Genomic DNA, 25684 nt, shown 5'->3' with positions numbered 1-25684 from the left:
AATTTTACTTCAGTAAGATTCTGAATGCAGGACTTTTACTAGTGATTAAGTATTTTTATAATAATGTATTCATACTTTTTCTCAAGTACAGCATCTGAATACTTCTTCCGTGTGTGTGTGTGTGTGTGTGTGTGTGTGTGTGTGTGGGTGGGTGTGTGTGTGTGTGTGTGTGTGTGTGTGTGTGTATGTGTGTGTGTGTGTGTGTGTGCGTGCGTGCGTGTGTGTGTGTGCGTGCGTGCGTGCGTGCGTGCGTGCGTGTGTGCGTGCGTGCGTGTGTGTGTGTGTCCTGCATTCACAGATAAGATGAGCCAAATGAGAACAGCGACTTGTTCAAAGACTTTTCCAAAGACTCGGCAGAGGAACCCCCGACTGGAAGAAACAGAATGTCCTACCCTGTTGACTAACGCCGAGGAACTGCTTCACAACCCTGCTAAGGTGAAAACAATTAATAAAAGGACAAATGTACTAAATGTTGGTGGAATAACAGCAGGTGGGTTTGATCAGTCATTGTAAAGGTGGGTTTGATCAGTCACTGTAAAGGTGGGTTGGATCAGTCACTGTAAAGGTGGGTTTGATCAGTCATTGTAAGTCATTGGTCGTAAAGAACCGGGTGATTTGCTACCGTAATTTCTCGTTTGGAATATGAGGAAATTCATTGCGGTCCAGCTTGCACGCGGTTTGATTGGCTAGCGCTTGTACTGTAAGATTTGCATAAACAGGATTTGATTGGCTGACGCTTCCAGCTCAGCTTCAAAAGTTGAACATTGCTCAACTTTTGAATCCTGAAAATCCGGGAAATCTTCGCTTTGCTTCCCCACAATGCAGTTCGGCGAAAAGCGAGGCAAAGTGACGTCACCCCCATTCAAAGTCAATGGGCAGAGAAGCGTTGGAAGCGTTGGAAGATTTTTTTAAAGCTGCTGTGTGGGCGGGGCGTTAAGGTGGGTTGGATCAGTGTTTGTAAAGGTGGGTTGGATCAGTGTTTGTAAAGGTGGGTTGGATCAGTCACTGTAAAGGTGGGTTGGATCAGTCACTGTAAAGGTGGGTTGGATCAGTCACTGTAAAGGTGGGTTGGATCAGTCTTTGTAAAGGTGGGTTGGATCGGTCACTGTAAAGGTGGGTTTGATCAGTCTTTGTAAAGGTGGGTTGGATCAGTCACTGTAAAGGTGGGTTAGATCAGTCACTGTAAAGGTGGGTTGAATCAGTCTTTGTAAAGGTGGGTTGGATCAGTCTCTGATCGATTGTGGGATTCAAACGCATCAAAGATAATTATAACCAGGGGTGTATGGAGCTATTTCAGGGTCATAAGTTTTGATCATTCAAAAAAATACAATTTATTTGAAAGTCCAAGTTTTCATCCTGAACTTTGAAAAATACAATGTTGTATTCAAAACAAAAAAAAGTATTTGAATTAATTTTTCAGGTTCAATATTATTTTTTATTCAGTTCAGCAATTCTTTTTAATAAAATATTTATTTTCATATTTCACTTTTATACATATTTTGATATTTGAATTCTTGTTTTTTTCAGTTTCAGATTTTACGTTTTCAGATTCAAAACAATTATTTTTTCAGTTTCAAATCTTTTTTTTTCAAGTTTCAATCTTTTTTTCGCCTTCAGATCGTTTTTCACTTTCAGATCTTTTTTTTCCGCTTTCAGATCTTTTTTTTTCGCTTTCAGACTTTTGACCCTGATATTGCTTCGGGGGGCGGGGCTTACCAAGGAGTAGTTTGGCACCCTGAGATGCCCTGAGTGACAGCCCTCCCTCTGTCATGATGCCTTCATGGATGTTAGGTAGCGCAAGAAATACAACTACACACTTTCTATACACAATACTCCCGTGATTGGTGGTAAACAAAAGTGATACCAGCATCAAAGTTCCGTTAAGCGAGCTGTTGAGCATCGTAGTTGGCAACAATCAAGGTATAAGAGCAATAAACTGTGCTAGAATCTGAAATCACGTATCCGCAATCAAGCGTTGTCCTTCCCCACTTCCACGTAGCTCCATGAACGCAGCATAGTATTGGCTTGGTTTTTGCGATCAGAATCAGAATACCTTTATTAGTCCCACAGGGGATACATTTACATTGTTACAGCAGACAAGAGCCAAAGACAGCTTAATGTTACCTAAAGCATGCATACAAAAAGTATTAAAGATTAAAAAAAGAAATTATATATATTTTTAAAGTTACACATTTCACATAATACACACCTTGTGACATTCTAACACAGTTTATTTGTACTTGATTGTTGTATGATGAGACTCAGGATGCCAAACTACTCTTTGGTAAGCCCCGCCCCCCGAAGCAATATCATGGTCAAAAGTCTGAAAGCGAAAAAAAAAGATCTGAAAGCGGAAAAAAAAGATCTGAAAGTGAAAAACTATCTGAAGGCGAAAAAAAGATTGAAACCTGAAAAAAAGAAGATTTGAAACTGAAAAAATAATTGTTTTGAATCTGAAAACGTAAAATCTGAAACTGAAAAAAAAGTATTCAAATATCAAAATATGTATAAAAGTGAAATATGGAAATAAATATTTTATAAAAAAAAATTGCTGAACTGAATCAAAAATAATATTCAACCTGAAAAAATTAATTCAAATACTTTTTTTTGTTTTGAATACAACATTGTATTTTTCAAAGTTCAGGATGAAAACTTGGACTTTCAAATAAATTGTATTTTTTTAAATGATCAAAACTTATGACCCTGAAATAGCTCCATAGGGGTGCGCATAACAGGTATCAGTGACGTGCGGTGAGGTTCATGGCTGGTGAGGCACTGACTCTTTCAGAGTCAGATTTACAAATATTATATTTTGACCTTAATCGAAATATTCTGCTATTTTCAAAAGCTTTTTTAGTCTGATGCTTCAATTCATTTTAAACAGACCGTTCAACAAAAGGATACCCAACATCTAAATATTGGATTGTTCTTTCTTAGTAAGACCCCATTTTCATTACAATTGTGGTGTTACCTTGACTTGAAGATGAAGTCCATGATATCCTTCTGGACAACAATCTCTATTACTTTTTTGTAAAAGTCCTCCTTATCTTCCTGTAATTTGAAAAGTCTAGCTTGTTGTTTGTGTCTACTAGTGATGTGTCGGTCGCGAACGAGCCGATTCTTTTGAACGGCTCTTTGGTATGAACGAGGGGAACCGAGTCGTACTTGGTGAGAGCCGTTCTTGTTATCGTTCAATTGTTAGTCCGCACTCACTGCCTGCCAAAATCCACTCGCCTGTTAAAAAGCTTGATTTTTTTCCCCAAACGTATTCTGTGAAGACCCGCCCCTACTCTGATTAGTAGGTTTCAGCAGGAGGAGTGAGATGGGGTGGGTCTTAACGGAATACGCGAGAGAGAGAAGTCATAACAAGTGGTAGGCTACAGGACAGGTAGACGACGTGTTTTTCGGATGGAAAATGAGCCAAAGGCGAAAACGCAGCAGCATTTTGATGCACTTCAACCAAAAAAGCGCACCATTTGTAAAGGCAAAATATCCTTTAAAGCAGGGCCAACAAATGATCTCCATCGCCACTTAAAAACACAGTATCTAATATTAAGAGTTGCGTGAATTTCATTCAAGGCAAGGCAACTTTATTTACTTAACAAATACGGAGGGTAAATTCAAAGTAGTACATTCACGGACATGAATGACATGGATATGGCGCCACCTTGTGTCGTGTTTACAAAGCAGATTATTGACATTAGGTCTGGCAATACAGTCAATCATTATCCTGGTGATTATTTCACAGACAAACCAAGTAACCCCGCCAAAAAAAACGGCTCTTTTGAACGGCTCTTTTGAACGGCTCTTTGAAAGGAACGGAGCCATAAGATCTGGCTCCCTTCAAAGAGCCATAAATCCCATCACTAGTGTCTACCGTCTCTGCGTAGAATAACAGTAGCAACAAGAACCTGTGGGCTCATGTGCGCCCCCTTCAGTGCGGCAGAGGTTATGGCTGCCTCCCCTGGTGCTTTTTTCATTGCCGTTGTATAGACAAGTTTACGCGACAAACCACGGGTAGCGCCATAACCCTACACAAATGCACTTCATTTCCGCCGGAAGTCTTTTGCACAGCGTCTGTCGGTGTAAACCGGTGTAAACAGTCAGACGGGCACTGGTGTAAACACAGCGATTTCGATGCTAACAGTGATGCTAGCTTGGGAACACGATTCTACTTCTTTGACTGGAGATGGCGTTACTCTCCCCCACCCGAATTCAGTGCAAAACTGGGAGGATAACATGACGACGTGGCCCAGCATAATAAACTGCCTTATTTAGGTCATGCCCACAGGAGCCAACAGTTGTCTGTTGTTTACATAATGCACAATTTACATGATCTCTTTATGCTGTGCAATATATCATATGTGCCTGTACTGTTTGAGTGAAAATAAAGTTTGATGTAATTTAATTTCATTATTGCACTGTTATTGCATTATTGCATTTCATATGTTCCTTAGAGTGCTACAATTTCTTTTAACACAGTTCATCATTCATATTAAGCTCATACTCAACATAAATAACACTGAATGAATTAATTGTTTAGAGGAAACTAAAGAAATGGCTTCAACAAGAAAGATCACATGTTTAATCCTAACAGGTATTACAAATTAAAATATAAAAGCAGCCCACACAATTACATCACTATGAAAATATTCATATATAATATTAAAAAATACAATGCATGCAGTATTTGTTGTGTTTATCTGTATTTAATGAACAACATGGCTGGGTGCTGGGTGCTGGTTTGTGGTCGTAGCACTCTCTATCTAACCACTCGTTCAGGTGCTTTCTCGAGTGATTGCAACCAACTACCGCACACGTAGTTCCCGAACCACTTTTCTTCATGTTGTAATTGTTATATCCTCTTTGTCTCTGCGATATCAGTGCTTTGTCGGCACAACGGAGCTAGCTAGCAAAACAAACCCAGTCCGCCAAAACGGAAGTGCATTGCATCGAAGGGAGGAGTTCAGGATGTAGAGCGGAAACGGCTCAATAACTTGTGTATGATGAGACCAGCGAGCCTAAATATCATATACGTGAAATAAGTTATTTAGAAACTATGGATGGCGAGGATAAATGTAATAAAGGGATCTACAAACATTACATTGGTGACATACAGTGAGATGGTAACAGGCATGCGCTTAGTGCCCGCGCTACAGCCAGTTTCTGTGGGGTGACGCATTCTGAGGTGAGGCAGAGCTCATCTGTGCCTCACCTCACCCCACAGTAACTGGCTTGAGCGTGCTCACAAAATAAGTGCCCGCGTTAAATTAGTGCCCGCGCTCCAGCAAATTACTATGGGCTTACGAGAGGCAGAGCTCGTCCCTGCCTCACTTCTCATCGCTACCCGTAGTTTTAGCGGAGCTCGGCAAATTTGCTGATTTTGACTTTAAAAAGCGATTGGAATCATACATAAAGCACATTTACAACACAGATCAGTGGAGACATTTTATTATTATTACTATTTAGTTTTTCTTTAGTTGTTTTTCCGTTACATTGGAGTATGACAGGTGAGGCTCTGCCTCCCCTGCCTCCCCTGACCGCACGTCGCTGACAGGTATGCAGTTACGCATGTGCGGCAAACATCTGAAATGCATAACGTCACATATAAAGACATATTTCGACTACACGTGTTTCTTGTCAACACTCAATGGCGTAAATTACTAGACATGAACAAAAATATAAAATACATTAAGCAGCCATTTTGTCGTTTGGTTCCCTGGAAAACATTTCTCTGACTTATTGAACTGAACCGCGCAGGCCATAACCATCGGACCTGTGAAGCTTTACAGGAGGCAGAGGCTTAGATCACTGGAGGGCAGAGTTGGTGCCGTGTGCACAGACAGGGTTGTTGTTAACGGTCGGTGTGTAAAACAGAATTGTGCCAAAACTCCGCCAACTGGCTGCAGACGGAGACTCCCCTGAGCACATTCTTGGGAACTGCGCAAAATCAGACAGAGGTGGTACAAGTACTCAATTCTGGTACTTGAGTAAAAGTAGAAGTACTCAGATCATGTACTTGAGTAAAAGTAGAAGTACTCAGTTCTGGTACTTGATTAAAAGTAGAAGTACTCAGATCTTGTACTTGTGTAAAAGTAGAAGTAGCCTACTCAGATCTTATAGCCTACTTGAGTAAAAGTAGAAGTACTCAGGTCTTGTACTTGATTAAAAGTAGAAGTACTCAGGTCTTATACTTGAGTAAAAGTAGAAGTACTCAGGCCTTGTACTTGAGTAAAAGTAGAAGTACTCAGGTCTTGTACTAGAGTAAAATAAAAGAACCAGACTTTAGGAATACTCTGTTACAGTAAAAGTCCTGCATTCAGATGTTTGAACATCTTTAACTGTCAAATGCTGATTTGTAAATGAATGCAGAAGTAAAACCAATACCTACATTTAATAAGATGTATCTTATCAGCCTATAACTGTAGTGCTGCAGACTATTAAATATATCAGGTAAATCTTTCAAAAGTGGAAACAAGCACCCAACTGAGTTTCATCCCACTGAGTTTAATAAGAAAATTGGCTAAAGTTTCCGAGATGGCCCTCATTTCCATCCGAGGAAACCAAATAATATTTTAGCACAGCATTTTAACCAATGCATCGATGTCGGGGATTTTGGTTTTGAATTTGCATGTTTGTGACCATGGGGAAGCCACATTAAAAAACATCTCAATTGATCTTTGTGTCATTTAAAACACAAAATGTTAAAATGTTGTGTTTTTTAGAAAGTATGTGGGACTTTTACACTGATACTAGCATGTTAGCAATATTAGCTGCCCACTGAACACTATTTAGACCCTCCAGAAAAACGCGACTCTGCGATCGCAGAATTTACCGCATAATCAGCAAAATGGTGCAGATTTCTAAAAGGCCGCATATTTATCAAAAGGCCGCATAATCCCCGCATTTTTCCACACAAAGTTCAGAAGAAAAAAAGTTAACTCGTCTTGACGTGACGTCATCATCCCGCATATTTAGCATATTTCGCAACTTTCCGCATATTTCGCAACTTCCCGCAGTTTCACCGCATAAAATCACATACAACCCTGCATGTTTAATCGCATAATCAAGGATTTTAGCCCGCATAATCAAGGAATTTAGCCCGCATAATCAAGGATTTTTGCCCGCGTTTTTCTGGAGGGTCTAACTATTATGTCACCAGTACTTCCTCTACTGCTACACTGACACACAGACTCATTACATGTTACTTGTTAGCAGAGGTCGCGTTAACTGAATATTTTCCGTCTATGACGGATTTTTTTTAACAATGATGGAAAAATCTGAAAGCAGTCCGTCATTTTGACGGATTAGAAAAAACTCGGAACAGGGCCAAAGTTTCCCTGCAGCGAGGCTCCGGTGTTAAGCATGCCTGCCAAAAAGGAAATGATACCATTTCCAAACCCAACTTTGCCCTACAAATCATTGAAATGTCTGTGAGTTTTGGCTTTACGCTGTGCGCACTCCCGCGAGGTGCAGTGGGCATGCATAACACGACGCTAACAGTTCACAAGCGTGCGCCCCGCCACGACTGTGCTCTCCCCCCCCCACTCCCCCGTTGACAGTTCACGACCTTGCTCCCCCCCACCGGTTGACAGTTCTCTCTCTCTCTCTCTCTCCCCCCCCCCCCCAGAATGTAAAGGCCGACGGGTAATACTGAATTTTGACGGAAATGTTCTGCTTGTTAGACACTTTCATCCAAAGCAACTATGTGAAGCTGACAATTGAGTGGCCCGACCAACCAAGGAGGCAGAGGCAAAACATCGAAAAATACAACCCGGTGTGGGCATTTATTAAATCATACACATATGATATGACACAGCCTCAATCTGCTGCTCCTGTGCACACAGTCACCAGCCACCACCAGGATCTCACACACACTCCCTTCCCTCGCAGCAAAACCCCAGAGCCTAAATGCCCAACCCAATCAACCCAACAGGACACAGGTGAGGGGGGAGGAGACAACACAGGGCACCAGGTGCACACAATCAACGACAGACATTCTGGAAGGGGAACACTTTTCAACCACAATAAATCTAAACAACCCGTAACGGAGGCCGAGATCTATGAGCCCAGAGATCACGTCCGTGACATTTCCTTACCCCTCTCCCCTGGAAGCACAGTGTCTTGGAAGTCTTGGCTTCCCTACAAGGTTTCTGCTTCCCCTTGTGCAGCTTGGTTTCCTCAGGGGGGGGGGGGCGTGTAGTCAGAAGGAAGCTTCCCTTTCTTTCTCTTCGGGATCTGATTCTACCTCTCCATGCGCTCCTGCTGGTTCTGCTGCATGACGCGCTCTCTCTCCTGACAGATCTTTTCGGCCATTTTTACCCACTCCTCCTCAGCCAGAATAACATCTTCCTTGTCTTTAGTTTCCTTCTCCTCCGCCAGTTTCTTCTTAGAGAGCCGGGACTGCGGCCTCTCTAGCTGAGCGGGATCCGCCCGGGACCGCTGCAGTTGCATCAGAAAGGCTATCTGCTGCTTCATATGGATGAGCTCCCTCTCGCACTCCTCCTTCTCCTCCGTGCTGCGCTGCAGGTGACGCTGTAGGCTGCTGTTCACCTTCTCCAGCTTCTTAGCTGCCGCGCGCTCCAGTTCGCTCTTCAGCTGGCGGTTATTCTCCTCCAGGATTTTTACCAGCTCCTCCCGCTTAGATGTTTCTTCCTCCTTTCTGGCCTTCTGGGCCGTGAGCTCTGCCTGTCGCTGCCTCTGTCTCTCCAGCTCCTCCAGCAGCTGACGCTCTATGATGCGCTCCGCCTCCTCCTTCTGTTGCTTTTGCCGGTCCTGCTCCTGGAGCTTCACAGTACTCTTTGATCTGCTGCATCACTTTCCTTTCTCTTTGGGTCTGGTCCCCATACCAGACGTTGATGCGGCCGAGCTCCTCAGCCAATCTGCCATCTTGCCTCCGGAGTCTCCGTTCCTCTTTTATCATGGATACCTGCTCCTCCATGTTTCTCAAACGGCACTCCTCCTGCTTCTGATATCGCATGAATGACTTCATCATCTCCTTCAGTTGGTCAATCCTGTCCCCTGGTTTACCAGCCGTGGCCAGGGCCGCCTTAATGCGCGGGCTGACCTGGGCTAAAGCCCAGGGGCCTACGGAGATCGTTTATTTTATTTTTTTATTTTTAAATAAACAAAGTCTTGGCTTTCAGAATATGAAACTTTTATTTCCAAAATCACACGATAAATACATTTTTGAAGCTTGTAAATGTATGAAGCCAGCTCTCCCGCTGAAATTATGAATGTAAGGCGTATATTAATCATGGATAACACGGCAGGGTCCGTTACAGTTTGCTTTCATCTGATTTCAATCAAACAATGGCTTGGCTTTCAGAATATTAAACTTGCTTCGGTAAATTCAGATGATAAATACAACTTTGAAGCTTGTAACGGCATAAATACAAGCGGAGAACGGAGTAACTTGACGTCACAGCAGGCATAACTGTAGTTACCTACTGTAACTCCAGCTTCTATGAGTAAATGGCGTAGCCCTCTAAGGCTATCGCTATTGGGTAATCCCCCTGCGCCCCCGCGCAGCACTGAAACACTTGTAGTCCACGCCCACCCGCAAGGTGGGCCCCACCCTCGGGCTTCCTTCCGGTATAAATAGGAAGGAGGCCCGACAATCTGCTCCCATACAAAATAACTTTTCTTCAGCTATTCGTAGAGCCAGTGGGGCCCAGCGCTTAGAGGGCTATGCCATTTACTCATAGAAGCTGGAGTTACAGTAGGTAACCTCAGTTCTATTTCGTATATGGCTTCGCCCTCTAAGGCTATTGCTAATGGGTTAAGGGCGAAGCATGATGTAGTCTGCGCCCCACTGGGTCCGCCCGGCCCTAGAAGCACAGAGACACCTGCTCAATAACACCCCATGCCTGTTGTGCCATGCGTAATGGCGCATCACCGTCCCTGGAACATAGCAAAACATGCCTATCTTCCCTGACGGGATCAAGGCTGGGAACAATACATACCCAGCCGCTGTGAGAAAGTGGAGACGAAGGTCCCACCTTGCCCAGCAATCATAGAGGGAAAAAGGGCCGCTCTCCGCGTGCCGAAAGGCAGGAGAGAGGCGCACAGCTGGATCCCTGATGTCACTCACTCTGACAAGACACTCCGTACCGGGTGTGTCAGAGAGGAATGGGAGACATCCCTTAAATACAATTGAATAAATGAACAGGGGGAAGACCAAGATGCAGCAGTGCAAATGTCTTTCACTGACATTCCTCCGTGCAAAGCCGTGGAGGAGGACATTGTGCGCATTGATGTTCTCCGGGGGATCCACCCAATGAGGAGAGATATGCCTGTGACACAGCTTCACACAGCCAGTGTGACAGCCGTTGTGCAGACAGAGGCTGCCCGATCGAGCGCTCTCTATAATGCACAAACAGGCGCTGAGAATGGCGCAAGGCAGCCGTGTGCGCCACTAGCAGGACAGCGCGCGCACAGGACCGAGGAGATGAGACACGGCTTCTTCCTCCGACCTGTGAGGAGGGGGAAAGAAGCCATCCAAGGTGATCACTCTTGACTCTAAAGAGCTTGTGATGACCTTTGGCATAAAAGCCGGGTTAGGGCGCAAAACAGTTGAACTGCCATCTCCTTGGATCCGGAGGCATGACGGAGCCACAGAGAGAGCAGACAAATCACTCACCCTTTTCGCTGATAGAGCCAAAAGTAATACTACTTTGGCTGACAACAGTTTAAGGGGAACCTGGTCTAAAGGTTCAAATGGGGCTTTGCTTTAGTACGCGTAACACCAAAGCCAAATCCCACTGAGGCGCGTGACACAGGTCTGAGTCTCCGTACTCGATCGCATAACACGGCTGCTGCGCTCTGCGAGCCCCTCTGTTCAATTCGCCGGGAATATACATTGCTCTAATGGAGAGCAACGTGTGCGCGCGCTAGGGTTGCCAGAAACTGACCATGATCAAAATCGATTATTCGGCAGCCCTGGCGAATAATAATCCATTATTCGAACGACCCCCCCTCAAAAAACATAAATAATAATTAAAATATATATAAATAAAATCTATCCATCCATCTTCTCTCGCTTATCCGTGGTCGGGTCGCGGAGGTAGCAGTTCCAGCAGAGAGCCCCAAACTTTCTTTTCCCTGGCCACATCAACCAGCTCTGACTGGGGGATCCCAAGGCGCTCCCAGGCCAGCGAAGAGATATAATCCCTCCATCTGGTTCTAGGTCTACCCCTTGGTCTCTTCCCAGCTGGACGTGCCTGGAACACCTCCCTAGGGAGGCGCCCAGGTGGCATCCTAACTAGGTGCCCGAACCACCTCAACTGGCTCCTTTCGACGCGAAGGAGGAGCGGTTCAACTCCGAGTCCCCCCCGAACTTCTCACCTTATCCCTAAGTGAGACACCAGCCACCCTGCGGAGAAAACCCATCTCGGCCGCTTGTACCCGCGATCTCGTTCTTTCGGTCATGACCCATCCTTCATGACCATAGGTGAGGGTAGGAACGAAAATGGCGCGGTAGACAGAGAGCTTTGCCTTCTGGCTCAGCTCCCTTTTCGTCACAACGGTGCGGTAAAGCGACTGCAGTACCGCTCCCGCTGCTCCGATTCTCCGACCCATCTCACGCTCCATTGTTCCCTCACTCGAGAACAAGACCCCGAGATACTTGAACTCCTTCACTTGGAGTAAGACTCATTCCTTACTTGGAGTGGACAGTCCATTGGTTTCCTTCTGAGAACCATGGCCTCAGATTTGGAGGTGCTGATCCTCATCCCAGCCGCTTCACACTCGGTTGCGAACCGATCCAGTGAGTGCTGAAGGTCGCAGACCGATGAAGCCATCAGAACCACATCATCTGCAAAAAGCAGTGGTGCAATCCTTAGTCCACCGAACTGCAGACCCCCTCCCCCACGACTACGCCTCGAAATCCGATCCATGTATATTACAAACAGGATTGGGGACAAAGCGCAGCCCTGGCGGAGGCCAACCCTCACCTGAAATGGGTCCGACTTACTGCCGAGGATCCGGACACAGCTCTCGCTTTGGGAGTACAGACATTGGATGGCCCTCAGTAAAGACCCCCTCACCCCATACTCTCGCAGCACCTCCCACAGTGACTCCCTGGGAACCCGGTCATACGCCTTCTCCAAGTCTACAAAACACATGTAGACTTGATAAGCGTACTCCAAGGCCCCCTCCAGGATCCTTGCGAGAGTAAAAAGCTGATCCATCGTTCCACGACCAGGACGGAATCCGCATTGTTCCTCCTTAATCTGAGGTTCGACAATCGGCCTGCCCTCCTTTCGAGTACCTTAGAGTAAACTTTCCCGGGGAGGCTGAGTAGTGTGATGCCTCTGTAATTGGCACACACCCTCTGATCCCCCTTTTTGAAAAGGGGAACCACCACCCCGGTCTGCCACTCCTTCGGTACTGTTTCCGACTTCCACGCAACGTTGATGAGACGTGTCAACCATGACAGTCCCTCAACACCCAGAGCCTTCAGCATTTCTGGGCGGATCTCATCCACCCCCGGGGCTTTGCCACTGTGAAGTTGTTTGACGACCTCAGTGACCTCCCCCCCTGGAGATTGGTGTCGATCCCCCGTCATACTCCAGCTCTGCCTCTAACATAGATGGCGGAGTTGTCGGGTTCAGGAGTTCCTCAAAGTGCTCCTTCCAACGCCCTAACACTCCATCAGTTAAGGTCAACAACGTCCCATTCTTACTGTACACAGCTTGGATGGTTCCCTGCTTCCCCCTCCTGAGGTGTCGGACAGTTTTCCAGAACAACTTTGGTGCCGCCCGAAAGTCCTTTTCCATGTCTTCTCCGAACTTCTCCCACACCCGCTGCTTTGCCTCGGCCACGGCTGAGGCTGCTGCCCTTCGGGCCTGTCGGTACCTTGAGGCTGCCTCGGGAGTCCCCCGGGATAACAAATCCCTGAAGGCCTCCTTCTTCAGTCGGACGGCTTCCCTGACCACCGGTGTCCACCAGGAGGTTCGAGGGTTACCGACCCTTGAGGCACCTAGGACCTTGAGACCACAGCTCCCCGCCGCGGCTTCGGCAATAGAGGCTTTGAACACTGACCACTCTGGTTCAATGTCCCCAACCTCCACAGGAATGCCCGAAAAGCTCCGCCGGAGGTGTGAGTTTAAGGCCTCCTGAACTTGGGCCTCCTCCAGACGTTCCCAGTTCACCCAAACTACACGTTTGGGCTTACCAGGTCTATCCAGAGGCTTCCCCCGCCACTCGACCCAACTCACCACCAGATGGTGATCAGTTGAGAACTCCGCACCTCTCTTTACCCGAGTGTCCAAAACATACGGCCTCAGGTCCGATGATACGATAACGAAATCGATCATGGACCTTCTGCCTAGGGTGCTCTGGTACCACGTACACTTATGAGCATCCTTATGTTCGAACATGGTGTTTGTTATGGCCAATCCATGACTAGCACAGAAGTCCAGTAACAAACCACCACTCCGGTTCAGATCAGGGGGGCCGTTCCTCCCAATCACTCCCCTCCAAGTGTCTCCGTCATTACCCACATGTGCGTTGAAGTTTCCCAGCAAGATTAAAGAGTCCCCTTCAGGAGCCCCATACAGGACTCTTTCCAGGGTCTCCAAGAAGGCCGTATACTCTGAACTGCTGTTGGGTGCATAAGCACACACAACAGTCAGAGTTTTCCCCCCCATAACCCGCAGGCGTAGGGAGGCAACCCTCTCGTCCACTGGGGTAGACTCCAACAACGAAGCACCCAACCAGGGACTTGTGAGTATCCCCACACCCGCCCGGCGCCTCACACCTTGAGCAACTCCGGAGAAGAATAGAGTCCAACCCCTATCCAGAAGTAAGGTTGTGAATAAAATCAATTTTTAAAAATAATATTTGATTATGGAGACTATAACGAATATTTGAATAATCGAATAATCACTGGCATCCCTAGTGCGCGCCCAGAACAGCAACTGTCTGGCTGCGTTCAGACGCTGCGCAGATCGTACTCCTCCCTGGCGATTGAGGTTGCTTCCATAGCCGTGGCCTGTGTCTGTGCAAATCAACACATGTTTGATTCTACAGCAACGGGGCAACTCCCCCGTTCTTTTCCGAGATTTAGAAAAATAGCGGAGTAAAAACCGCGCCAGACACTGTTCCTGGGATGACAGGAGTGTTTCTTGTATCCCATGGAACTGCTGGGGGGAGAGGCTTCTCTGTGATGTGCCGGAATGGTCGTCATGGTGACGAGCCACGCCATCGCGGCCGCTGCCCGTGAGGCAAAAGGGCTGCGAGGGAGTTTCCACACGCTGCATTTAACTCCGGCTGTCATCACGAGGCGTGTACACGCTCAGGGGATGAGAGGTGTGTGCATGCTGTCTACATGAGGCGTTATACCGGTGCTCATGGGTTATTATGACCGTGTGTAGGAGGCGTATCTCGGTGAGAGAAATGCCGCGAGCTCTGCAGGTTATTAACCGATAGGTTAAAACCAGCAGGCTTCTGCAGTGAGCCCTGCTGTCTACTTAATCAACAGATTAGTGGCAGCCGGCTTAATTACCGGCTCCGCTTCCTCGGAGGCTCTCGCGGAGCAGACCAGGAGCGGGGGAGCCTCACTCCCCTTTGACCCGCCACCGGGAGACCCTGTCTCTGGGGTGGCGGGGGAGCGGAGACGTGGGACGGAGCCCCTGCAGCCGCCGAAGGGCAAGTCTGACGCCGAGGCGGTTGCTGTGGGCCTCCTGTGGCCGGCGTGGATGCTGAGGCTGCTGCGGGCGTTGGTGCCGCTGTGGGCGCTCAGCAGGCTGGAGCCAGCTGACATGCTGGCGAATGCCGTCCGCCTGTTCCGCGGCCGTCTTCATGGACTCCACCATGGCGTGGAACTGAGGTCCGAACAGCCCGTACGGGCTGATTGGAGCGTCCAGTAGCACTTTTCTGGCCTTCTCCGTAACAGACGCCTGCTGCAGCCCGAGGTGGCGCTGGATCTGTGTCACCCACGCGGAAATCCTCGCCTGGGAGACAGCGACGGACGTGCACAGAGTGAGCGCCGTGCTGGCCGCCTTGCTGATTTCCTCTGCCTCGGTGGTGGACCGCTCTACCAGTGTCACCACCAAGTTGGAGAGCAGTGCGATGATATTCGCCACCGCCTGAAAGGCACACTGGTGCACCCGATCGGCCTGGCGGGCGACATACTGGTCTCTGGGGGAGCTCAACATAGGGCGCCGTCCTGTGGCGACGGAGAAGGGGACCGCGTGCTCTGCCGCCAAACCAGCCCCCTGCTCCGACTCTGTCTCCCCCGTCCGGGGGAGAGGAGGGAGGGGAGAACCGCACGGTGAACCATGGAGGGAGACCGTGTAGGAGTCGTCCGACTCCTGCCCGGCACTCGGCTCCAGGGACATGCTGCCGTCCACGTGCTCCTGGACGGGTCAATCGTCCTCCTCGGCCGCAGCGGCTAGAGCGTCCGCTCTTCGCTTCCTGTCGGCTGATGGGAGACGGGCACAATGTGAGCAAGCGACCTGCTGGCTGAGAGCCGCGTCCGCGTGCTCTGGCCCCAGGCAGGATTCGCACATTGTGTGCTGGTCATAGCTCATGATATATCCTGAGCCACATGAGGGACAATCTCGGACGCAGTTGTTGCTCATGATATTTAATGGTTCTGTGCTTCAGTAACTGCCGTGGTTTGCTGAAGAAAAGAGGGAGCAGATTGTCGGGCCTCCTTCCTATTTATACCGGAAGGAAGCCCGAGGGTGGGGCCCACCTTGTGGGTGGGCGTGGACTACAAGTGTTTCAGTGCTGCGCGGGGGCGCAGGGGGATTACCCATTAGCGATAGCCTTAGAGGGCGAAGCCAGATACGAAATAGAACAACAGCCGGTGTTTCTCGTGAGTGTTTTCCCCGGGAAACAAACACAATACACACAAATGCAAAAATACACAAACACACACACGTATACACACACACACACACACACACACTTGTGAGCTTCCCCCAGACCAGTAATCCAAACGAAAATATCTTCCCTCATTATTTTGATCATTTGCTCCACTAACCAATCAGATCGATGGATTCCAGAGATTTTTCTCAAAAATGATGACTCCATAACAGTCAGTGGGCACCACTTCACAGCCAATCAGAATGAGAAAATGTTTCACATTTGACTTATTCAAATTGCGAGTGATTGAGTGACAGATGAAGGTTGTTGAGGAGAAAATGTCGGAGAAGAAAGAGTTTGAGAGTGGCGCTCGGAAAAGGACATTGTTGAGGGTAAAGGAGTTTCGAGACAAGCAGCTATTACAAAAAATGCCAAAGCTTAAAGGTTATTTTAAACCTGTAGGCCAGGATGAGGAGGAAGGACAGATTAGTTCTGTACCGAGCGGCAGCGGTGCCGGTGTTGTGTCAAATTATGCACCCCCATCATGAAATGCACCCCTTGTCACGGGAACGCGCATTTGTAAATGAAACGTTAAGATGAAAACTAAACGTCCAGGTTTTTTTAATGTTAATTTACAGACTGTGAGTCGCTTAGTGGTAGCTCATATAGTCTTAATTCTTGTGGTTAAACTTTTCGCTCCGTATTTTGATGGTTGTGGTGTCAAATCCTGGATTTTTCATTCATTTGTCACTTCTTTACGTTCCCACAGAACTAAACTGCATTCTCAATTACGTTTAGCTAGAAACTTATTTTCTCCCACGTTACGTTCGTTATCAACGTATCTCAAATACTTTTATTTTCTACATATCTTTGCCATTTATTGTCTTGCATATTTGTCATAAAATAAACACAATATATGTTTACAAATGTTACATAGTCTTTGTCAGCATATTTTTGCCACGTTATGCACCCCTTGCTATCTTACAAAATAAAAGTCTCACATTCACGAAACTTGCTCCATTCATTGGTACAACTATACCCTGAAAAATGCTTGAGGGTGGTGTGGAGGAAACTTCTGTGTAGCAATGTAGTGGGAGTCACCGACTCATGAAGGAGACATGAGGAGAGCTGGAGCTTTGATGGCAAACACTGACGGTTTATTTGGAATTTCGGCCGGAGAGTTGACAAGACAGGTGGTGTGTCACGAGTTGACACAGCGGTTGCCAAACCAATTCTGAAGAACTCCTTCTGCAGCTCGAGGTTTTAACTAGTTTGGAGTGTAATAATCAACATTCTTTATCAGTGAGACTAAACAATATGGAACCTGAATCTAACTAGAGCTCTCGTCCATAGAAAATAATGCGCGCCAGGGAACCTTCGTCCCTGAACAGTAAACTACCTCATGGCGGCTTGTGCTCTGTCATAGACTGGCAACAACAATGTGCCCAAGCTGCCCCTCCTTAAAAGAGATAGCAGCTATACCCAAGGCCGTAGACCTATGCCATGGGAAAGGGGACAGTGAGAAGAGAAAATGATGAACTGTGTCAAAGGTTGAATACCTAAGCAAATTATTTCCCTAACAGGTGGGAATAAGAGAACCATCATAGCCGAGGCTATAAATGACTTTGATTTGTTGTTTAAATAGGGGGCCTACAAAACCAAAAAAAAAACATCAGCCCCAGGGCCTGATGGCAGGTTAAAGCGGGCTTGGCCGTGGCCCCCTGGTCAGCTCCAGGCATAGCTACACCGTCATCTGGCTCCTCTCTTTGGTCGCTCTTCTTTCCTCTCGGCATTTTCACCTCCTCACTTGGTTAATCCCACTTCTGACACCAATTGTGAAGCTGACAATTGAGCGGCCAGACCAAGCAAGGAGGCAGAGGCAGAACGTCCAAAAATACAACCCGGTGTGGGCATTTATTAAATCATACACATATGATATGACACAGCCTCAATCTGCTGCTCCTGTGCACACAGTCACCAGCCACCACCAGGATCTCACACACACTCCCTTCCCTCGCAGCAAAACCCCAGAGCCCAACCCAATCAACCCAACAGGACACAGGTGAGGGGGGAGGAGACAACACAGGGCGCCAGGTGCACACAATCAACGACAGACATGGGGGAAGGGGAACACTTTTCAACCACAATAAAGCTAAACAACCCGTAACATGAGCCCAGAGATCACCTCCATGACAGACTTACTCAATACTGAGGAGAATCCCCACAGGAGCAATTTGCGGTGAAGTGTCTCAGGGACACAACCACATGCTGACTGCAGTGGTGTTTGAACCTGTGATCCCCTGATTCCAACACCAACGCACTAGGCCACTGCGCCACACACCTCCCACTCACACACAATCACATACATTCACACTCACTCACACACACTCACATACATTCACACACAATCACATACATTCACACACTTACACACACCACCACCTCCTCTACCATGCATGCTAGGAAACCACGTTTTCCATTTGTAGATGTGGTGGAATTTGTATTTATCAAATGTGGATTAGAATCAAACCATTCAGCTGTCTTTGTATTTTATTTCTGGCAAGAAAGTTCAGTCATTCATACAGAAAGCGTACTGTCTGCAGATTGAACGGCAAAGACTTCATTTCAAAAACGTAGTACAAGTAATAGTTTACAAATGCTGTTTAAGCCTAATACTTTATTTCAAAGCTAACTGTATTTTAGTTTAATAAATCAACATTTCCCAAGCTTAACAAAGACGTGAAGCCAGTATATAGAGATACACATTAGCAAGTAAAAATCATACAATATATTATTAAAGTGAGTGAGTAAAATACATTTCTTTTACACATATTATTTTTAATCAATCGATCAGACGTGGTAAAAAGAAGCTTCAGAGTAATTCTTGACGTCTGCATTTGGTTTCTATGTTGTCAGAAATGTCTGATTGACACTAACATAATTCATACAGGTGATAAACACCTGGACATCAGCAAGAGAAGACATTCAGGGCATTTGAAAGATTATATTTCAAGGCCATCATTGGCGGCCATCTTGAAAAAGAGTAACCTCAGAGTGGGTCAATTGTATTACTTATATCCATTTTTAAAAGCTTTCCCTGGTATATTCATTTATCTGCAGCCCTTTGTAATAATGTGTGACTGCTAGAGGAATGATATGACCTTAATGTTCAAACAGGAAACAGCTGCAGATGAGATGTCTCTACAGAGAACAAGGCTAAAGAAAGAGACTCTGCAGAGGAGACCTGATGACAGCCGGTTTGCAGATCCCTCTCCAAAAACCATCTACAGAAGCAGAAGTGAGACCCGACCGCTGGAAGAAGAGACCCGACTGCTGGGAGAAGTTAAGTCTTTCATCGACGAGTTCGACAAACATGAACCCAGGATGAGGGAGATCGTGGTAGAGCTTCAGGAGGTTGTGGAAAAAGTACGCAAGATGAATAAAAGCGTAATAGTTCAAAGTGTTTGTGGAGGATTGACATGTGTGCTCGCGGCTATTATGTTTCCCTTTAATCCAACCACTGCAAGATTATTAGGGGCAGCAGGAGGTACTGTTTTTTCTACCGCACAAGTACAAAGAAAAACGAGAAATAAAAAAAGAATAAAGGACTTAAAAAAACTGAAGCAAGAATTCAGTAAGTTGGCTGATTCGCTGAAGAAGAAACTGGAGAAAATAAAGTCGACCTGTAAACATTTGAAGGATAAGTCCTTAGAGACACAAGTGGCGACACAAATTGAGAACGCTTTGAAAGCAGTTGGACCGAAGATTAAAGCCATCATAAGCCCTGGTGAAGACAGTTACTCAGCAGACTCCATCCAGCGGACGGCTGAACTCTCTCAGGAGGTCACTGACGAGTTTGAGAAGATCAAGCAGGAACTTGAATACTAGAAGTAGAAGAAGAGCTCCATCTATGGGACATGATGCTCTTCAAGCTGCCCATTCATTCCCTGAGGGTGGACACATTTAGATTATATTTCTATATGTTTTGTAATCAAAACCCATAGTTTTTCAATGTGTCATTATGTGTGACTTGTGCTATGTTCAATTGACCTCAGAATCCAGAAATCAAAGTTCACTCCAAATCAGAGCAAAACGCGTTCCAGAGAAAATGTCGGCAAACCGTTAGCATTGTTAGCCATTAGTATCCATTGTTAGCATTGCCAGCTGATAACTATGTATTAGGACGTTCTAGCACACACTGTGACAACAACAAGAGCAACAGCAACCTATGATTCATTAAGACGTAAACAAGACAGAATTGCTAATAAACATTCAATAGGAACAACCTTAGATACGCCTGGGCAACACTTTGAGACAGCTATTAGCCAGCAAGCTAACGTTTAGTTCAGCTACTAGGCAGCTATTAGCCAGATATTAGACCAGGGCTGCCAACACTTACGCATCGAGCGTGAGAGTCACGCAATTAACCCATATCTCACGCACTCACGCCACACTTGCCTTTCCTCGCGCTAAGTTTTCGTCCAAAATAAATGTATATAAAAATAAAGTGAAGGAACAGCAAACCGAGCGTTCTACCAAATGAGACGGTCTTCTGGCTTAGTTCAGTAAAGTTGGAACGATATTGGGAGATTCTGATTTCACGGATCAATAACTCATGAACAAAACGTTATTCAGACACAAATGACGTCTCCTAAGTACCGTGGTAAGGTTGACAACGAACTACAATCACATTTTGATTTTAAAAAATAAGCCAATACGCGCCGTCCCCTGAGCTGGGCACATTTCATTGGTCTCTATCCGCAGCCGGAGAAGAAACGAGTGCTCAGGGACCGTCTGCAAAGTGCAATTCCGAAAAAAGAGAATACAATAATATTCAATCACTATTATACAGTTTATTACTACCAAACTCACTACACACATCAATAGTCTCCTGTGTGTCATACTATAGCAAGGAGTTTGGAAGAATATGCTTTTAAATAATTTGGGGGAATATTTATAATGTAAAATCTTCAATAAATACGGCATTATCTTAAATAACTTTACTATTATACAGTATATCTCTACCAAACTCACTATTTGCATTGTTGTTGTTAGTATCTGGTTAGCTAGCTGCGCTAACGGATACTAGAAGCTGTTTCTAAAACAAGGAAAGGGAGAGCTCTGTCCTGTCAGACTGAGAGAGATAACTACAGCTCAGTGAGATAAGGGACTCTCTGAGTGTTTAGATAGTTAACTTTAGTCTAGTTACCTTAGTGCAGTGGTTCTCAAACTTTTTCTGTCAGGCCCCCCCTTTGGAGAAAAAAAAAAGTTGGGCCCCCCCAAAACGAATAATCAGGCTCAGTGGCGGCGCCAGAGATTTATTTTGGGGGTGCTGTGGGGTAGCTTGACGTTTCATAGAGGGTGCTCAAACATTTAGGGTTTCCCATTAATGTACCGGTCGCTACAGTGGAATTTTCTACTGCAACAATCCCCACGCAAATACACAACGTACCCGCGACTGTTACAATGAAGGCTCGATATTCAGCTCACGGCATATAGGTGTAAGCAGGGATAAAGTGCTATTTTTATAGGTGATGTGTGGACGTCACATAGGGGGGTCCGGGGGCAAGCTTCCCCGGGAAGATTTATTTTTAAATATTGAAGTTAAAAGCATCAATCTGGTGCACTTTGAGAGCGAAAGGAAGAGATCTATGGATACATCTCTCAACACCCATATGAAACAGAAATGTAAACAGATTTACTTTTTCTTGATGGATATTTTACAAATCACCCTTTTAAACTTTATTCTTGTTTTACTGTCATATAGTATTTCATACCTGTTTTTCATTTATTCTCTTATTTTTTTATAACTATAATGATCATATAAACGTGTGCCTCGGAAATAATTATTTACATTAATGGTGACCAAAACATTTGAGACCCACTGAGATAACACTGAGAGAGTCCTTTAGCTCTCAGTCTGACAGGAGAGGACTCTCCTCCACTTTGTTGTTGAAAAAACTCCTTATATCCGTTAGCGTAGCTCGCTAGCACCAGAAGCTAACAACAACGATCTCCAGTACCGGTGCGCTCTCTCTCTCTCTCTCACGCGCACACAAAATGGCTCGTTCCACACACACACACAGAGCCGAGCTTTAATGAAACAGAGACCCAGACGTAATAGTACTGTACTGCATCATATTATTTTCGAATCAATAATTTTTCAAATTATGATTTTTATTTTATTTATTTTTTTTATCTTTTTTTTTTTTTTTTTATAACCATTTTTCCTCCTGGTCTCTCGCGCCCCCCCTGGCATGCCTCTCCCCCACTTTGAGAACCACTGCCTTAGTGGGTCTCAAACGTTTTGGTCACCATTTATGAGAGTAAATGAAAAACTGTTATGAAATACTATATGACAGTAAAACAAAAATACAGTTAAAAAGGTGAGTGATTTGTAAAATATCCATAAAGAAAAAGAACATCTGTTTACAGTTCTGTTTCATATGGGTGTTGAGAGATGTATCCTTAAATTCATTTTTGCTCTCAAAATGCACCAGGTTGATGCATTTAACTTCAATATTTAAAAAGAAAATCTTCCCGGGGGAGCATGTCCCCGGACACCCCTAGAGGAGGTGAGGACCCCCCAATACATTTGTAACACATGAACGTTTCTTTTTTCGGTTCACCAAAAAAAAATCTCACTCCAAACTGAACTCAAATGTTGGCAGCCCTATATTAGACAGCTATTAGCCAGCAAGCTAACGTTTGGTTCAGCTACTAGACAGCTATTAGCCAGCAAGCTAATTTTCAACTGTTGTCCTTGGCAAGATGTTAAATAACCACAACAAGAATAGAGAAATAAAAACATAATTAAAAAGTTTAGTTCCTCTACAGCTATTAGCCAACAAGCTAACGTTTAGTTAAGTTATTAGACAGCTGTTAGCCAGCAAGCTAACATTTAGTTCAGCTATTAGATAGCTATTAGCCAGCAAGCTAACGTTTAGTTCAGCTAAATTAGACAGCTATTTACGGAGCCCCCTAGGGGACCTGGAGAAGAAAAAAATTATTATTTGAAAAAAATAATAATAATAATGTTTTGCGAGATATCGCAAAACCTTTGCGAGATCTCGCAATACTTTCGCGAGATCTCGCAAAACTTTTCATTTAGCTCAATGTACTTCCAGGTCAGTTCGGCTGCTACGGCAACACAGAAACCACAACAATGGAGCGGTTCATTTATTTTACTTTGAGCTTTGCCTTAAATATAAATATATAACATCAGTGCTTGGCAATAGGCACAGGTTTCACAAATAGACTGTATATATAAAGGGTTTCACATAAGTGAAGACACCTCAAGAGAACACTCAGAGCGAGGGGACATGCACGTCCCTCTGAGCTGAGTTATTGACAGATTAGAATTTCGCGGATCAATAACTCATGAACATAACGTTGTAAAAATACAAACAACATGACTTTACAATCATAGCAAGATAGACAACTAGCTACAGAGTCGTTTTTATCAGAACAGTTCGATACGCGCCGTCATCCGAGCTAAACATCAATAATTGGTAACAATCTGCAGCTTGAGGAGGGAGAGGAGTGCTTAGGGACCGTCTACAAACTGCAACGGGCTTTTTTGCGAGATCTCACAAAAGTATTGCGAGATCTCGCAAAAGTATTGCGAGATCTCGCAAAACATTTTATTTATTTTTTTGTTCAAATAAATTTGTTTTCCTTCTCCATGTCCCCTAGGGGGCTCCGTAGCTATTGGCCAGCAAGCTAACGTTAAGTTCAGATATTAGAGAGCTATTAGTCAGCAAGTTAACGTTACGTTTATCTATTAGACAGCTATTAGCCAGCAAGTTAACGTTACGTTTATCTATTAGCCGGCAAGCTAACGGTATCCCAGCTACACTCAGATATTCATGCGATCCAGTGGTTGTTCCCGGTCACATGTATTGAAATGTTCCCAAACAGATGTGTTATTGTTTCCTGAAACAGAGTTTATTATCCATAATCAGGAATTCATGGACAACCCGCAGCCAATCAGAATCCAGCATTCACCCTAAATCTGCACTTTGAGATGATTTTTATGTTGATCGGAACTTTATACCCGATTATAAATCTTTGTAAAACATTATTTTACTGTATAATTGTATTTTTGCTTGGAAGTTATCGTTTGTTATTCTGATCAGTGTTTGAATATCTGAAACTGAAATTAACTTTATATCTGATTATATTCTGTGTGGAACATTATTAAACTGTATTTCCTTTACTAACACGTCAATTAATATTATAATCTTCATGGTTTAAAATAAACTCTTAAATTCAACCCGTTGTTGTGTTTCTGTCCCGGACCCTCGCTGAACTGAAGGTGTTCATGTGCTTTGAATTAATTGTAAATGCTAAATCAATAAAATATAAATTCAGAATCAACGAATATGAAAGGAAAAATCTCTGGTTTAAGTATATTGTGGCAAAAATATATAAACAATAAAAATTTAAAAAATATGAAAAAGGTGATATTAAAGTCAGAAATATGAAATAAATTATATGTACAGTATAATGTGTGAGAGGACACTGATGAAGCCATATCTAGGAGCTTATATTATTTAATAGTTATCCATTTATTTTATTGTTCTTTTTCGTTTATTGTAAATCTTCCTTTTAATTCTTACTTAAAGGTGACCTATCATGCAAAATGCACTTTTGTACGTCTTTTATACATGAATATGTGTCCCCGGTGTTCCAGGGAACTCACCAAGTGTCAGAAAACACAACCCTCTCTATTTTCCTCCATACCCAAATCTCTTAAAAAGGAGCTGCAACGGATCTGATACAGACTGATCCAGATTTGAACACTTCTGTGACGTCACAGAAGCGGCGCTACGGCTATTGGGCCAACTCCACCAATCAGGAGGAGACAGCCACGGACATTGCCGTTCAAAAGCGCTGGAGACGCTGTAGTACATATGCCAGGCCTGTAGATGGTGCTGTTCTCACAGAATCAGCCCATGCAAAGACAGTGTTAAATTGAGCGAAATGAGGAATGGCTAAAATGCATGATCTGTTTGGTATTTTGAAAAATAAAAAGTATCTGCCTTATATAGGTATGGTCCAGTGGCGGCCGGCCCATAGGGGCGGTAGGGGCGCCGCCCCCCCTCTTGCCACATGTTTGATTGTCATTCCGAATTAAAAATAAATAAATAAATATATTTCGAAAAAATATATTATTTTTATTTTTAAAGAACAAGGTAAATATTATATAGTTGGTATCAGTAAAATGTATAATCTACAATAAAATCTCTTTTAAAATTGTTTTACGATGTCTAAAGTTACTGATAAGTCACATGTTTCCTGCCTGGCCGCAGCGTGTATCATTACCCTCTCTCGTCCGGGCGGTAAGAAAGGAGCCCTCAACCATTGTAGAAGCAGCCAACAAGCTGACTGTTGCTATCTGTAAACTATGCCGCCGAAACATAATTTCAGCCAATCAGCGTCGTCAGATCTGATGCTCAAAGGGCGCCCTATCAGCGCCCTGGCCTGTGTGTCTGTGAGTTGTTTAGACTCGTATCCAAGGTGACGCTACAGTAGGGGATGGCTGCGTCTGCAGGTGTAGACTCCGGTGCTAGTGGATCGCCGGAGCTATAAATTAACATTTGCATGCTTATTGTAGTAAGGGCATTATTGTAAGGGCAATGCCTGTGGCACCATGGAGCATATGTGTGGGCTGGAACTGTATTTTACAGGAAAGGACTGATCAGAGGGTCGAGTTGTCGATTCTTGTTCAGTTTTCATCTTCCTCACCCTCTCAGACTTTGAGTTGCGCGCGCTGCTAAAGAGACGCGCTACCATGGAAACCAAACAATGGTGTAGCTGTATTAAAGTCCAAGTGGAAGCAGTCGTGAGTAAATCTGATTTTGTC

Source organism: Notothenia rossii, assembly GCF_949606895.1.
Source record: "Notothenia rossii genome assembly, chromosome: 2".
In the NCBI taxonomy this organism is placed as follows: domain Eukaryota; kingdom Metazoa; phylum Chordata; class Actinopteri; order Perciformes; family Nototheniidae; genus Notothenia; species Notothenia rossii.
Note: the sequence above shows the minus strand (reverse complement) of the source record.